Source organism: Salvelinus sp. IW2-2015, linkage group LG11, assembly GCF_002910315.2.
Source record: "Salvelinus sp. IW2-2015 linkage group LG11, ASM291031v2, whole genome shotgun sequence".
NCBI lineage: Eukaryota > Metazoa > Chordata > Actinopteri > Salmoniformes > Salmonidae > Salvelinus > Salvelinus sp. IW2-2015.
The window spans coordinates 50894538-50911344 of record NC_036851.1 but is presented as its reverse complement, the minus strand read 5'-3'; positions in this window follow the sequence as shown (position 1 = coordinate 50911344).

Below are 16807 nucleotides of genomic sequence, written 5' to 3'. Positions count from 1 at the left end.
TACGCAAGTATAAACACAATGGGACCACGCAGCCGTCATACCGCTCAGGAAGGAGAAGCGTTCTGTCTTCTAGAGATTAACGTACTTTGGTGCGAAAAGTGCAAATCAATCCCAGAACAACAGCGAAGGACCTTGTGAAGATGCTGGAGGAAACAGGTACAAAAGTATCTATATCCACAGTAAAACGAGTCCTGTATCAACATAACCAGAAGGCAGCTCAGCAAGGAGGAAGCCACTGCTCCAAAACTGCCATAAAAAAGCCAGACTACGGTTTGCAACTGCACATGGGGACAAAGATCGTACTTTTTGGAGAATTGGCTTCTGGTCTGATGAAACAAAAATAGAACTGTTTGGCCATAATGACCCTCATTACGTTTGGAGGAAAAAGGGGGTCGCTTGCAAGCCGAAGAACACCATCCCAACCGTGAAGCACGGGGTGGCAGCATCATGTTGTTGGGATGCTTTGCTGCAGGATGTACTGGTGCACTTCACAAAATAGATGGCGTCATGAGAAAGGAAAATTATGTGGATATATTGAAGCAACGTCTCAAGACATCAGTCAGGAAGTTAAAGCTTGGTCGCAAATGGGTCTTCCAAATGGACAATGACCCCAAGCATACTTTCAAAGTTGTGGCAAAATAGCTTAAGGACAACAAAGTCAAGGTATTGGAGTGGCCATCACAAAGCCCTGACCTCAATCCCATAGAAAATGTGTGTACAGAACTGAAAACGTGTGCGAGCAAGGAGGCCTACAAACCTAACTCAGTTACACCAGCTCTGTCAGGAGGAATGGGCCAAAATTCACCCAACTTATTGTGGGAAGCTTGTGGAAGGCTACCCGAAACGTTTGACCCAAGTTAAACAATTTCAAGGCAATGCTTCCAAATACTAATTGAGTATATGTAAACTTCTGAACCACTGGGAATGTGATGAAAGAAATTAGAGAGAAATGTATTTGGCTAAGGTGTTTGTAAACTTCCTACTTCAACTGTATCTATTCAAAATGGAGATATATGGGTAAACCACTTCTCCAACCTTTTCAGCCATATAACAAAGACCTGTCCTGTAGTCCTGCTGCCCTGTAGTCCTGCTGCCCTGTAGTCCTGCTGCCCTGTAGTCTTGTAGTCCTGCTGCCCTGTAGTCATGCTGCTGGGATGCTGTTGTCTAGAGCTGCCGCTCGCTATGCTTGTGAGTCTGCTGCCGTTGTAGTCGCTATAGCTGCCCGTGTTTAGTCCTGGCTGGCGATGATGCTGTAGTTTTGTGAGTGAACCTGCTTGGCCCGCTGTAGTGCTTGTAGATCGGCTCAGCTTTGGCCAAGCACTGGTGCACGCTAGTGTAGTCCGCATTCAGCCTGTAAGAAGTTCCTGCGCTGACTGGTACTGTAGTCCTGCTGCGCTGTAGTCTCTGTCCTGCCATGCCCTGTAGTCTTGTAAGTGCCTGCTGCGCGCTGTCTTAGTCATCGAGCCTGTTATCGCTGCGCTGCCCTGTAGTCCTGGCCCTGATCCTGCTTGGCCGCTGTAGTCTCTGTAAGATCCTCTGCGCCGTAGTTCTGTAGTCCTGCTGCCTGAGTCGCTGCTGCCTGGTGGTCCTGGTCGCTGCCAGCTGTAGTTCCTGCGCCCTAGTGTGCCTGTTGCCATGGCCTGGTAGTCCTTAGCCTGTTCTGCTGCCCTGTATGGGTCGTCCTGCCCTGTAGCTCAGTGTTGCTGCTGTACGATCCCTTGTAGTACCGATGCCCTGTGTTAGTCCTTCAGCCCCTGTTGTCCTGCTGCCTGTAGTCCTGCTGCCCTGTAGTCTTGTTGTCCTGCTGCCCTGTAGTCCTGCTGCCCTGTAGTCCTTCAGCCCTGCTGTCCTGCTGCCCTGTAGTACTGTGACCCTACCGATTACCCTGACAGACATTTCCTTCTCTATCTCTCTCTCTTATTAACCCTCTCTCTCTCCTCTCTTTCTCTCTCTGTCCCACACCACACTGCCCCCTTGACCCTGTCCATTCTTATGCTGCTAATCAGTCTTCTGCTGTGTGTTGTGTTTTGTATATGGGAGCGTGCTGTGCATGTGGATGTGGTGTGTGTGTGTGGTGTGTGGTGTGTGTGTGTGGGGTGTGTGCGTGTGCGATTAGTGCGTGTGTTGTGGTGGTGTGTGTGTGCGTGTGGGTGTGTGGGTGCATGTGTATGTGTACCATCTGCTGTGCTATGGTTTCCAGCTGGCAGCTCACCATCCAGGGGGAATTAGCATGTCAATATGCTGTTAATTGCAAAGACCTTAATGAGCCAAAAACATCTCCTTCTCTTTTTCACCCTTCTTTTTCTCTCAAATTCAATTCAATTCATTTCAAATCTTTTCAATTCAATTCAAAGGGCTTTATTGGCGTTGGAAACATTAGTTTACATAGCCAAAGCAAGTGAAAAGATAATAAACAAAAGTGAAATTAACAATCAGAAATGAACAGTAAACATTACCCTCACAACATTACACTCTCTCTCTCTCGGTCAGAGTGAGCAGAACAGTATATACATGAAGTCAGTATCATGTAGCTGATAAGTAGTTAACCTAACTTTGTTGAAGGCTGGATCATCATAATCAGTGTCACATCACCTCCAACACACATGTAGGTAGATGGTTAGTCCCTTGTTGCAGCTGGTATTCATCATATTCTCTGTCACATCACCACCAACAATATAGTGCATAAGAGGTCATACAATAAGTTTGTAGTGATTCATATGTTGATGTAAAGAATATTTGCTGGTCTGTGGTGTGTAATGAGGAGCAACCAGACGCTGCACTTGACACACTTATGAAACTACTTATTCCAATTACTAATAAGCACCCGTTAAGAAAATGACTGTAAAAACTGTTATATCCCCTTGGATTGATGAGGAATTGAAAAATTGTATGGTTGAGAGGGATGAGGCAAATGGTATGGCAATTAGGTCTGGCAGCCCAACTGATTGGCAAACATACTGCAAATTAAGAAATCATGTGACTAAACTAAATAAAGATAAAATAAACCACACCCTGAAACCACGGTAAATTAAATAAAGAATGATAGTAAAAAGCTTTGGGGAACCTTAAATGACATTTTGGGGAAAAACCAACTCGGCTCCTTCATTCATTGAATCAGATAGCTCATTCATCACAAAGCCCTCTGATATTGCCAACTACTTTAATGAAGTTTTCATTGGCAAGATTAGCAAACTTAGGGATGACATGCCAGCAACAAAGACTGACACTACACATCCAAGTATATCGGACCAAATTATGAAAGACAAGAATTGTACTTTTGAATTCCGTAAAGTCAGTGTGAAAGAGGTGAAAAAATGATTGTTGTCTATCAACAATGACAAGCCAACTGGGTCTAACAATCTGGATGGAAAATTACTGAGGATAATAGCAGATGATATTGCCACTCCTATTTGCCACATCTTCAATTTAAGCCTACTAGAAAGTGTGTGCCCTCAGGCCTGGAGGGAAGCTAAAGTAATTCCGCTACCTAAGAATAGTAAAGCCCCCTTCACTGGCTCAAATATCAATCAGCCTGTTACCAACCCTTAGTAAACTTCTGTAAAAAATTGTGTTTGACCAGATACAATGCTATTTTACAGTAAACAAATTGACAACAGACTTTCAGCATGCTTATAGGGAAGGACATTCAACAAGCACAGCACTTACACTAATGACTGATGATTGGCTGAGAGAAATTGATGATACAATGATTGTGGGGGCTGTCTTGTTAGACTTCAGTGCAGCTTTTGACATTATCGATCATAGTCTGATGCTGGAAAAACGTATGTGTTATGGCTTTACACCCCCTGCTATATTGTGGATAAAGAGCTACCTGTCTGACAGAACACAGAAGGTGTTCTTTAATGTAAGCCTCTCAAATATAATCCAGTTACAATTAGGAATTCCCCAGGGTAGCTGTTTAGGCCCCTTGCCTTTTTCAATTTTTACTAACGACATGCCACTGACTTTGAGTAAAGCCAGAGTTTCTATGTATGCGGATGACTCAACACTATGCGTGTCAGCTACTACAATGATGACTGAAATGACTGCAACACACAACAAAGAGCTGCAGTTAGTTTCAGAGTGGGTGGCAAGGAATAAGTTAGCCCGAAATATTTCTAAAACTAAAAGCGTTGTATTTGGAACAAAACACTCACTAAACCCTAAACCTCAACTAAATCTGGTAATAAATAATGTGGAAATTGAGCAAGTTGAGATAACTAAACTGCTTGGAGTAACCCTAGATTGTAAACTGTCATGGTCAAAACATAGCTAAGATGAGAAGAAGTCTGTCTATAATAAAGCGATGCTCTGCCTTCTAAACAACACTATCAACAAGGCAGGTCCTACAGGCCCTAGTTTTGTCGCACCTGGACTACTGTTTAGTCGTGTGGTCAGGTGCCACAAAAAAGGACTTAGGAAATTTGCAATTGGCTCAGAACAGGGCAGCACGGCTGGCCCTTGGACATACACAGAGAGCTAATATTAATAATATGCATGTCAGTCTCTCCTGGCTGAAAGTGGAGGAGAGATTGGCTTCATCACTACTTTCATTTATGAGAGGTATTGACATGTTGAATGCACCGAGCTGTCTGTCTAAACTACTGGCACACAGCTCGGACACCCATGCATACCCCACAAGACATGCCACAAGAGGTCTCTTCACAGTCCCCAAGTCCGAACAGACTATGGGAGGCACACAGTACTACATAGAGCCATGACTACATGGAACTCTATTCCACATCAAGTAACAGACGCAAGCAATAAAATTAGATTTAAAAAACACCTTATGGAACAGCAAGGACTGTGAAGCAACACAAACATTGGCACAGACACACACACACACACGCACACACAAACGATAACATACGCACTATGCATACACATGGATTTAGTACTGTAGATATGTAGTGGAGTGGGGGCCTGAGGGCACACAGTGTGTTGTGTAATCTGTGAATGTATTGTAATGTTTTTAAAATTGTATAAACTGCCTTAATTTTGCTGGGCCCCAGGAAGAGTAGCTGCTGCTTTGGCAGGAACTAATAAGGATCCATAATAAATACAAACACGCATATAGGTATATGTTGCAGCTTGTCCCTTGTTGCAGCTCGTATTGTTAACTGTATTGTATCAGCTTATGTATTGTACTGTGTTTTTATTGTGCCAGCTGTTGCTGTTTCTTGGGACCTGAGTTTTAGGGATGAGGACCTCTCTGTATGGTGTGGGATAACACAGGAAAGGATGAGGACCTCTCTGTATGGTGCGGGATAACACAGGAAGGGATGAGGACCTCTCTGTATGATGTGGGACAAAACAGGAAGGGATGAGGACCTCTCTGTATGGTGTGGGATAACACAGGAAGGGATGAGGACCTCTCTGTATGGTGTGGGATGACACAGGAAGGAATGAGGACCTCTCTGTATGGTGTGGGGGGATAACACAGGAAGGGATGAGGACCTCTCTGTATGGTGTGGGATGACACAGGAAGGGATGAGGACCTCTCTGTATGTGGGAATAACACAGGAAGGGATGGGACCTCTCTGTATGATGTGAGATAAACACAGGAGGGATGAGGACCTCTCTGTATGGTGTGGATAACACAGGAAGGATGAGGATGAGGACCTCTCTGTATGGTGTGGGATAACACAGGAAGGATGAGGATGAGGACCTCTCTGTATGGTGTGGGATAACACAGGAAGGGATGAGATGAGACCTCTCTGTATGGTGTGGGATAACACAGGAAGGGATGAGGACCTCTGTATGTGTGGGATAGCACAGGAAGGGATGAGATGAGGACCTCTGTATGGTGGGATAACACAGGAAGGAATGAGGATGTTGACTCTCTGTATGGTGTGGATAACACAGGAAGTGATGAGATCTCTCTTGTATGGTGTGGGATAACACAGGAAGGATGAGGACCTCTCTGTATGTGTGGGATAACACAGGAAGATGAGGATGGAGACCTCTCTGTATGGTGTGGGATAACACAGGAAGGGATGAGGATGAGGACCTCTGTATGGTGTGGGATAACACAGGAAGGATGAGGATGGACCTCTCTGTATGGTGTGGGATACAACAGGAAGGATGAGATGAGGACCTCTCTGTATGGTGTGGGATAACACAGGAAGGGATGAGGATGAGGACCTCTCTGTATGGTGTGGATAACACAGGAAGGATGAGGATGAGGACCTCTCTGTATGGTGTGGGATAACACAGGAAGGGATGAGGATGAGACCTCTCTGTATGGTGTGGGATAACACAGGAAGGATGAGGCCTCTGTATGGTGGGGAAACACAGAAGGGATAGGATGAGGACCTCTGTATGGTGTGGGATAACACAGGAAGGATGAGGATGTTGACCTCTCTGTATGGTGTGGGATAACACAGGAAGGGATGAGGATGAGGACATCTCTGTATGGTGTGGGATAACACAGGAAAGGATGAGGATGGAGACCTCTCTGTAGGGTGTGGGATGAACACAGGAAGGGATGAGAATGAGGACATTGTGTTTCACTTCTCACGTTTGTCTTTTTTGATCTTCCTCTTTTTTTTACATGCAAATAAATAACTAGGTCAAAACATGAATACATAAATGCATAATATATTCATTTCAGGTATCTCAGTATTGGAAACCAGCAGTACAGCTGCCCTTCATGCTGTGATCCTTCCCTGGCTTACACACTCTACATCAGGATGTGTTGAATGTAATCTATATCCTACACTGTCTACATCAGGATGTGTTGAATGTAATCTATACCTACACTGTCTACATCAGGATGTGTTGAATGTCATCTATATCCTACACTGTCTACATCAGGATGTGTTGAATGTAATCTATATCCTACACTGTCTACATCAGGATGTGTGAATGTCATCTATATCTACACTGTCTACATCAGGATTTGTTGAATGTAATCTATATCCTACACTGTCTACATCAGGATGTGTTGAATGTCATCTATATCCTACACACTCTACATCAGGATGTGTTGAATGTCATCTATATCCTCACACTCTACATCAGGATGTGTTTGAATGTAATCTATATCCTACACTGTCTACATCAGGATGTGTTGAATGTCACTATATCCTACACTGTCACATCAGATGTTGAATTAATCTATCTACACACTCTACGCAGATGTGTTGAATGTAATCTATATCTCACTGTCTACATCAGATGTGTGAATGTAATCTGTATCCTACATGTCTACATCAGGATGTGTTGAATGTAATCTAATATCCTACACTGTCTACCATCAGGATGTGTTGAATGTAATCTATATCCACACACTCTACATCAGATGTGTTGAATGTAATCTATATCCTACACTGTCTACCATCAGGATGTGTTGAATGTAATCTATATCCTACACTGTCTACATCAGGAGTGTTGAATGTATTCTATATCCTACACTGTCTTACATCAGGATGTGTTGAATGTCATCTATATCCTACACTGTCTACATCAGGATGTGTTGAATGTCATCTATATCCTAACACTCTACATCAGGATGTGTTGAATGTATCTATATCCTACACTGTCTACATCAGGATGTGTGAATGTAATCATATCCTACACTGTCTACAGTCAGGATGTGTTGAATGTCATCTATATCCTACACTGTCTACATCAGGATGTGTTGAATGTCATCTATACCTACACTGTCTACACTAGGAGTGTGTTGAATGTATCTATATCCTACACTGTCTACATCAGGATGTGTTGAATGTAATCTATATCCTACACTGTCTACATCAGGATGTGTCGAATGTAATCTATATCCTACACTGTCTACATCAGGATGGTTGAATGTAATCTATATTCTACACTGTCTACATCAGGATGTGTTGAATGTAATCTATACCTGCATTGTCTACATCAGGATGTGTTGAATGTCATCTATATCCTACACTGTCTACATCAGGATGTTTGAATGTAATCTGTATCCTACACTGTCTACATCAGGATGTGTTGAATGTCATCATATCCTACACTGTCTACATCAGGATGTGTTGAATGTAATCTATATCCTGCATTGTCTACATCAGGATGTGTTGAATGTAATCTATATCCTACATGTTCTACATCAGGATGTGTTGAATGTAATCTATATCCTACACTGTCTACATCAGGATGTGTTGAATGTAATCTATATCCTACACACTCTACATCAGGATGTGTTGAATGACATCTATATCCTAACTGTCTACATCAGGATGTGTTGAATGTAATCTATATCGTACACTGTCTACATCAGGATGTGTTGAATGTAATCTATATCCTACACTGTCTACATCAGGATGTGTTGAATGTAATCTATATCCTACACTGTCTACCATCAGATGTGTTGAATGTAATCTATATCCTACACTGTCTACATCAGGATGTGTGAATGTAATCTATATCCTACACTGTCTACATCAGGATGTGTCGAATGTAACTATATCCTACACTGTCTACATCAGGATGTGTCGAATGTAATCTATATCCTACCATGTCTACATCAGGATGTGTCGAATGTAATCTATATCCTACACTGTCTACATCAGGATGTGTCGAATGTAATCTATATCCTACACTGTCTACATCAGGATGGTGTCGAATGTAATCTATATCCTACACTGTCTACATCAGGATGTTGAATGTAATCTATATCCTACACTGTCTACACAGGATGTGTTGAATGGCATCATATCCTACACTGTCTACATCAGGATGTGTTGGAATGTCATCTATACCTACACTGTCTACATCAGGATGTGTTGAATGTAATCTATTCCTACACTGTCTAATCAGGATTGTAATGTTATCTATCCTTACACTGTCTACATCAGGATGTGTTGAATGTAATCTATATCCTACACTGTCTACATCAGGATGTGTTGAATGTAATCTATATCCTACACGTCTACATCAGGATGTGTTGAATGTCATCTATATCCTACACTGTCTACATCAGATGGTTGAATGTAATCTAATCCTACATGTCTACATCAGTGTTTGAATGTCATCATATCATACACTGTCTACATCAGGATGTGTTGAATGTCATCTATATCCTACACTGTCTACATCAGGATGTGTTGAATGTAATCTATATCCTGTGGATAATAACTAAGATCTAGAACTACCTGCATTTCTCTGCTTCCCTCTGTGAATTAAGACGTGGGCTTAATGTTTCACACCATGAGAGACAGAGAGAGAGCCTTTTGGATCACTGGTTCTGACTCACTCCTGCCTGATGAAGTCTGCCTGTCTGATGGAAGCCTGTCTGATGGAAGCCTGCCTGTCTGCTGCCTGATGGAAGCCTGCCTGCCTGATGGAAGACGCCTGTCTGCCGCTGATGGAAGCCTGCCTGCTGATGGAAGCCTGCCTGTCTGCTGCCTGATGGAAGCCTGCCTGTCTGCCTGCCTGATGGAAGCCTGTCTGATGGAAGCCTGCCTGCCTGATGAAGCCTGCCTGTCTGATGGAGCCTGCCTGTCTGCCTGCCTGATGGAAGCCTGCCTGTCTGCCTGCCTGATGCAGCCTGCCTGCCTGATGGAAGCCTGCCTGTCTGCCTGCCTGATGGAAGCCTGTCTGTCTGCCTGTCTGATGGAAGCCTGCCTGTCTGCCTGCCTGAGGAAGCCTGCCTGCCTGATGGAAGCCTGTCTGCCTGCTTTCCTGATGAAGCCTGCTGTCTGCCTGCCTGATGGAAGCCTGCCTGCTGATGGAAGCCTGCCTGCCTGATGGAAGCATGCCTGTCTGCTGCCTGATGGAAGCCTGCTGCTTTCCTGATGGAAGCCTACCTGTCTGCTGCCTGATGGAAGCCTGCCTGATGGAAGCCTGCTGTCTGCCTGCCTGATGGAAGCCTGCCTGCTTTCCTGATGGAAGCCTACCTGTCTACTGCCTGATGGAAGCCGCCTGATGGAACCTGCCTGATGGAAGCCTACCTGTCTGCCTGCCTGATGGAAGCCTGCCTGATGGAAGCCTGCTTGCCTGATGGAAGCATCCTGTCTGCCTGCTGATGGAAGCCTGCCTGATGGAAGCCTGTCTGATGGAAGCCTGCCTTTCTGATGGAAGCCTGCCTGATGGAAGCCTGCCTGATGAAGCCTGCGCTGTATATACTGCACGCCGTGATTTACCTCGCATTCACCTGAGTCACAACACTTAGTCACATTATTGGTCAATGACATGTGCCAAGGCTGGCCTGGAGGCTGTCCGTGTTTGTGGACGTTTTTAACTATACTTAACTATAGTAAACTAACAACATTGTGACCAACTGGGGCCATTTTGTTAGTCCCCACAAGAATAGTAAACCAACAACATTGTGACCAACTGGGGCCATTTTGTTAGTCCCACAAGAATAGTAAACTAACAACATTGTGACCAACTGGGGCCATTTTGTTAGTCCCCACAAGAATAGTAAACTAACAACATTGTGACCAACTGGGCCATTTTGTTAGTCCCCCACAAGGTCAAATGCTATTTCTAGGAGGTTTAGGGTTAAGGTTAGAATTAGTGTGTAATGGCTCCGTAACCACAGACGCCTGGAGACAGGAAGCAAGTACAGGGTGAGGATTTAGTAGTGTTAGGGTTAGAATTAGGTTTAGGGTGGGAGCTAGGGTTAGTTTGAGGGTTAGGAGCTAGGATTAGGTTCAGGGTTAAGGTTAGGTTTTTGGGTTAAGGTTAGTGTTAGGGTTAGGGAAAATAGGAATTTGAATGGGACTGAATTGTGTGTCCCCACAAGGTCAGTTATACAAGCTGTGTGGTGTGTTCTGCTGCAGTGGAGGGGGGGACTATTTGAATGTCTAAGAGTGTGATAGTGGGGTATGGGCAGGCAGGAGGCATGGATCAATCACGTTTTCCACACTGGTAATTGCTATAATATAATATACGAATATTATAATAACATAATATAATAAAATAATAAATAATACATTATAATATATAGTATAATAATTACATGTTAATGAACTAATATTACATAATAATAGGTTTCTTTGGAATCAAGTCATTTAAACAAGTACTAGACAGTACCAATACATACCATGTATTTTGGTACCAGGTAGATAGAACATGCACACTGTGTTACATCTTCATTTATTAGGTAGAACCAGAAGAACCAGGAAGAACCAGGTAGAACCATGTTAAACTGGGCTGTATAATAAAGTGTCATGTTCCTCACAACACACACACACACACACACACACACACAACACACACACACCACACACACACCAAACACACACACACACACACACACACACACACACACACCACACACACACACACACACACACACACCACACACACACACACACACACACACACACAACCACACACACACACTCTCACCCCCCTTTCCCCCAAGGCAAAAACCCCTCCTTCCTTTCTAACCAGCCTCAGATGAGGAACGTGCCCCTATGACAAAACAACTCACTTAACCTCTTTACAACGGTCTGGCTTCCTTCTCTTTCCAGGAAATTTCCAGCAGTTATGGTATAATACAGGGATGGGCAACTGGCAGCCTGCTCGCTAAAACGTCTCTCTTCCCTATGGCAAAATGTGTAGAATTTCATAAAAATTGCTTCAAAACAACATTTTCTTTATGCCCCATGGCCCATTTTTTTTAAATAATAGGACAATAGGACAACTCTCTCTCCACTGTCAAGGGACGGGCCACTAAAATGTTTTGCTCGCAAGGTGAGAAGGGGCCCCCAACACAAATGTGCTTAGGGCCCCTAAAAGGCGAGGGCCGGCTCTGCCTGCATGTGTGAGAAGGGGCCCCCAACACAAATGTGCTTAGGGCCCCTAAAAGGCGAGGGCCGGCTCTGCCTGCATGTGTGGGTATGGATGTGGGTACGCACACCGGCAAGCTACTGCAGCCCCTCGTGATGAGTTAAGATTTTTGTTGACCTCCACCCCCAACAAAGTTGCTCGTCCCTGGTATAATGATGCAATAATGCCAAATGAGGTGTGGTATATGGCCAATATATCAAATCTAATTTATTTGTCACATACACACGGTCAGCAGATGTTAATGCAAGTGTAGAGAAATGCTTGTGCTTCTGGTTCCGACAATGCAGTAATAACCAACGAGTAATCTAATCTAACAATTTCACAACAACTACCTTATACACACACAAGTGTAAAGGAATGAATACGAATATGTACATAAAAATATATAAATGAGTGATGACCGAACGGCATAGGCAAGATGCAGTAGATGGTATAGAGTACAGTATACACATATGAGATGAGTAATGTAGGGTATTGGAACATTATATAAAGTGGCATTGTTTAAAGTGGCTAGTGATACATTTAATTACATCAAGATGGCAAGATGCAGTAGATGGTATAGCGTACAGTATATACATTTGAGATGAGTAATGTAGGGTATGTAAACATTATATAAAGTGGCTAGTGATGAATTGATTACATCCATTTTTCCATTATTAAAATGGCTGGAGTTGAGTCAGTATGTTGGCAGCAGCCACTCAATGTTAGTGATGGCTGTTTAACAGTCTGATGGCCTTGAGATAGAAGCTGTTTTTCAGTCTCTCGGTCCCCGCTTTGATGCACCTGTACTGACCTCGCCTTCTGGATGATAGCGGGGTGAACAGGCAGTGGCTCGGGTGGTTGTTGTCCTTGATGATCTTTTTGGTCTTCCTGTGACATCGGGTGGTGTAGGTGTCCTGGAGGGCAGGTAGTTTGTACCCGGTGATGCGTTGTGCAGACCTCACTACCCTCTGGAGAGCCTTCCGGTTATGGGCGGAGCAGCTGTACCAGGCGATGATACAGCCCGACAGGATGCTCTCGATTGTGCATCTGTAAAAGTTTGTGAGTGTTTTTGGTGACAAGCCAAATTTCTTCAGCCTCCTGAGGTTGAAGAGGTGCTGCTGCGCCTTCTTCACCACGCTGTCTGTGTGGGTGGACCATTTCAGTTTGTCCGTGATGTGTACGCCGAGGAACTTAAAACTCTCCACCCTCTCCACTACTGTCCTGTCAATGTAGATATGGGGCTGCTCCCTCTGCTGTTTCCTAAAGTCCACGATCATCTCCTTTGTTTTGTTGACATTGAGTGTGAGGTTATATTCCTGACACCACACTCCGAGGGCCCTCACCTCCTCCCTGTAGGCCGTCTCGTCGTTGTTGGTAATCAAGCCTACCACTGTAGTGTCGTCTGCAAACTTGATGATTGAGTTGGAGGCGTGCATGGCCACGCAGTCGTGGATGAACAGGGAGTACAGGAGAGGGCTGAGAGCGCACCCTTGTGGGGACCCAGTGTTGAGGATCAGCTGGGTGGAGATGTTGTTACCTACCCTCACCACTTGGGGGTGGCCCGTCAGGAAGTCCAGGACCCAGTTGTACAGGGCGGGGTCGAGACCCAGGGTCTCGAGCTTAATGACGAGTTTGGAGGGTACTCTGGTGTTAAATGCTGAGCTGTAGTAGAGCTATTGGGGCGGTAAGCAAATTGGAGTGGGTCTAGGGTGTCAGGTAGGGTGGAGGTGATATGATCCTTGACTAGTCTCTCAAAGCACTTCATGATGACGGAAGTGAGTGCTATGGGGCGATAGTTGTTTAGCTCAGTCACCTTAGCTTTCTAGGGAACAGAAACAATGTTGGCCCTCTTGAAGCATGTGGGAACAGCAGTCTGGGATAAGGCTTGATTGAATATGTCCGTAAAGACACCAGCCAGCTGGTCTGCACATGCTCTGAGGACGCGGCTTGGCAGGCCGTCTGGACCTGCAGCCTTGCTGCGGTGAAGGAGAGCCCACAGGTTTTGGTGGCGGGCCGTGTCAGTGGCACTGTATTGTCCTCAAAGCGATCAAAGAAGTTGTTTAGTTTGTCTGGGAGCAAGACATCGGTGTCTGCGACGGGGCTGGTTTTCTTTTTGATTGACTGTAGACCCTGCCACATACCTCTCGTGTCTGAGCCGTTGAATTGTGACTCTACTTTGTCTCTATACTGACGCTTAGCTTGTTTGATTGCCTTGCGGAGGGAATAGCTACACTGTTTGTATTCGGTCATGTTTCCGGTCGCCTTGCCATGATTAAAAGCAGTGGTTCGTGCTTTCAGTTTTGCATGAATGTTGCCATCAATCCACGGTTTCTGGTTGGGGAAGGTTTTAATAGTCGTCGTGGGTACAACATAATTTCCTGTTTTAGTTTCTGTCTATAGGCTGGGAGCAACAAAATGGAGTCGTGGTCAGATTTGCCGAAGGGAGGGCGAGGGAGGGCTTTGTATGCGTCGCGGAAGTTAGAGTAACAATGATCCAGAACTTTGCCAGCCCGGGTCGCGCATTCGATATGCTGATAAAATATCAAATTTAGGGAGCCTTGTTTTCAGATTAGCCTTGTTAAAATCCCCAGCTACAATAAATGCATCCTCAGGATATGTGGTTTCCAGTTTACATAGAGTCCAATGAAGTTCTATCAGGGCCGTCGAGGTGTCTGCTTGGGGTGATGTACACGACTGTGATTATAATCGAAGAGAATTCTCTTTTTAGATAATGCGGTCGGCATTTGATTGTAAGGAATTCTAGGTCAGGTGAACAAAAGGACTTGAGTTCCTGTATGTTGTTATGATCTCACCACGACTCGTTAATCATAAAGCATACACACCCGCCCTTCTTCTTACCAGAGAGATGTTTGTTTCTGTCGGCGCGATGCGTGAAGAAACCAGGTGGCTGTACTGATTCTGATAACGTATCCCGAGTGAGCCTTGTTTCCGTGAAACAGAGAATGTTACAATCTCTGATGTCTCTCTGGAAGGCAACCCTTGCTCGAATTTCATCTACCTTGTTGTCTAGAGACTGGACATTGGCGAGTAGTATACTCGGGAGCGGTGGGCGATGTGCCCGTCTACGGAGCCTAACCAGAAGACTGCTCCGTCTGCCCCTTCTGCGGCGCCGTTCGTTTGGGTCGCTTGCTGGGATCCGATCCATTGTCCTGGGTTGTGGACCAAACAGAGGATCCGCTTCGGGAAAGTCGTATTCCTGGTCGTAATGTTGTTAAATTGACGTTGCTCTTATATCCAATAGTTCTTCTCGGCTGTATGTAATAAGATTTAAGATTTTCTGGGGTAACAATGTATGAAATAGCACATAAAAAAAACAAAATACTGCATAGTTTCCTAAGAACTCGAAGCGAGGCGGCCATGTCGATCGGCGCCCGGATGTCAGATGATACCGAAGGATTCTGTAGCTTTAACTTATTTGACATATAAAAACACGAGGAGATGTGAAAACAAGTTTTAATTCTTCAATCTCCTCTACCTCCATTCCACCCAACTGATACAACAGTTTTCCCTTTTATTGTTCATGTTGGGTCTCAAGCCTACCATGATTTAATCACACACTGACGACTAAGCCTGTTAGTTCACGCTGTTCAGAATTTAATCCCATCCTGGGCAGCAGTGGTAGTGATGGATGGTTTCTCAGTATTTTGGTATCAATGTAATCATCACTTTTAATCATAATTTAAATCTAGTGTGTGACATGTATAATCTATGTTGTGAAATATTTGTGCAGACATTTCACCCTATTTGTGTGTGTGCATGTTTCTGTGTGTGTTTGTGTGTGCATGTGTGTGTGTGTCGGACTGATATTCATTTTCTATGTAATGGGCTTCATGCATCTTGTCTTGGATGGCCTGTATCCATGGCAACGACAGGTCTGTCATAGCCGTCAGGAGAGGCTCCAATATGGACTTGAAAAGAAACGCTAAAACCTTCAGCTCTCTGTTATCCTCGTAGAGCCCTGGCAGAAGTCTGTTGGAGAGAGATTGTTTTATGTTACCCTCTCCTTAAACATATGTTGTGTTCAGTATGGAGAAACCTTTTTATTTTTTATTTTATCTACACGTCATCACCATACCTTTTTTCTGCTATTTCATCAATATTTTGCTGTTGCAAAACATTTTCATAGACAGAGCCAGACATTCAAAATAATCAACTTGTTGGTTAATGGCAGTTTCACCTTATTTGACCTTTTTTGAAGTAAATTGGTGAAACACACTAATTCTGCACTGCTATATGCTGCCATCTGCTGGGTCAAATTGTACCTGATGATGAAGCGGTCACCCGAAAGGTATTTATACGTTTTGGATATTAATATGTTTCTTTGAGTGTGTTCTGTGGTTCACTGATTACCCTAATACTTTCACATTTTTTAACAATATTTTCATAACTGCCTGGCTCACGACTTCTCAGGTCATTGGCATATTTATGTTCATACTGTTTTACTTAGTGTCAGAGTAGAGAACACTGGTGTCAGAGTAGAGAACGCTGGTGTCAGAGTAGAGAACGCTGGTGTAAAATTAGATGACACTGGTACAACGGCCAAGGGAATAATGACCTTAGTCATAGTGTGGAATCTTTGACTATATTTCAACCTTGGTTGAAATGTCTCTGAAATATGTCAGTGCTCGGGGTTCATGGAGAAACTGTTTTGTTCAGTCATGTCACTTATCAGTCATTCCAAGCCACAGTCACACAGCACACGGCCAGTCACTCTGACCAGCTGGAACTTAACAAATATTGACACAGTCTGCTGCATTTCACACTGACAGCCCTGCCCTGGCTGGTAGCCTGCTAGTACACTGTTTCTGTCTTCTTCATGGGGGGATCCTCATTAGCTGCTACAAAATAAAAACCAAACCTTAATGACTGTAAAGTAACGTTTTATGACGCTCGGTGGCAGGTAATGTGTTACCGTAAAAACCTTAACTACTGTGAAGTAGGAAATGTATCACATCCTGAATGCGCTATAAGTAGAAAGTGTGTACAGCACCCTTAATAATCTATGACATAGTAAGTGTACACC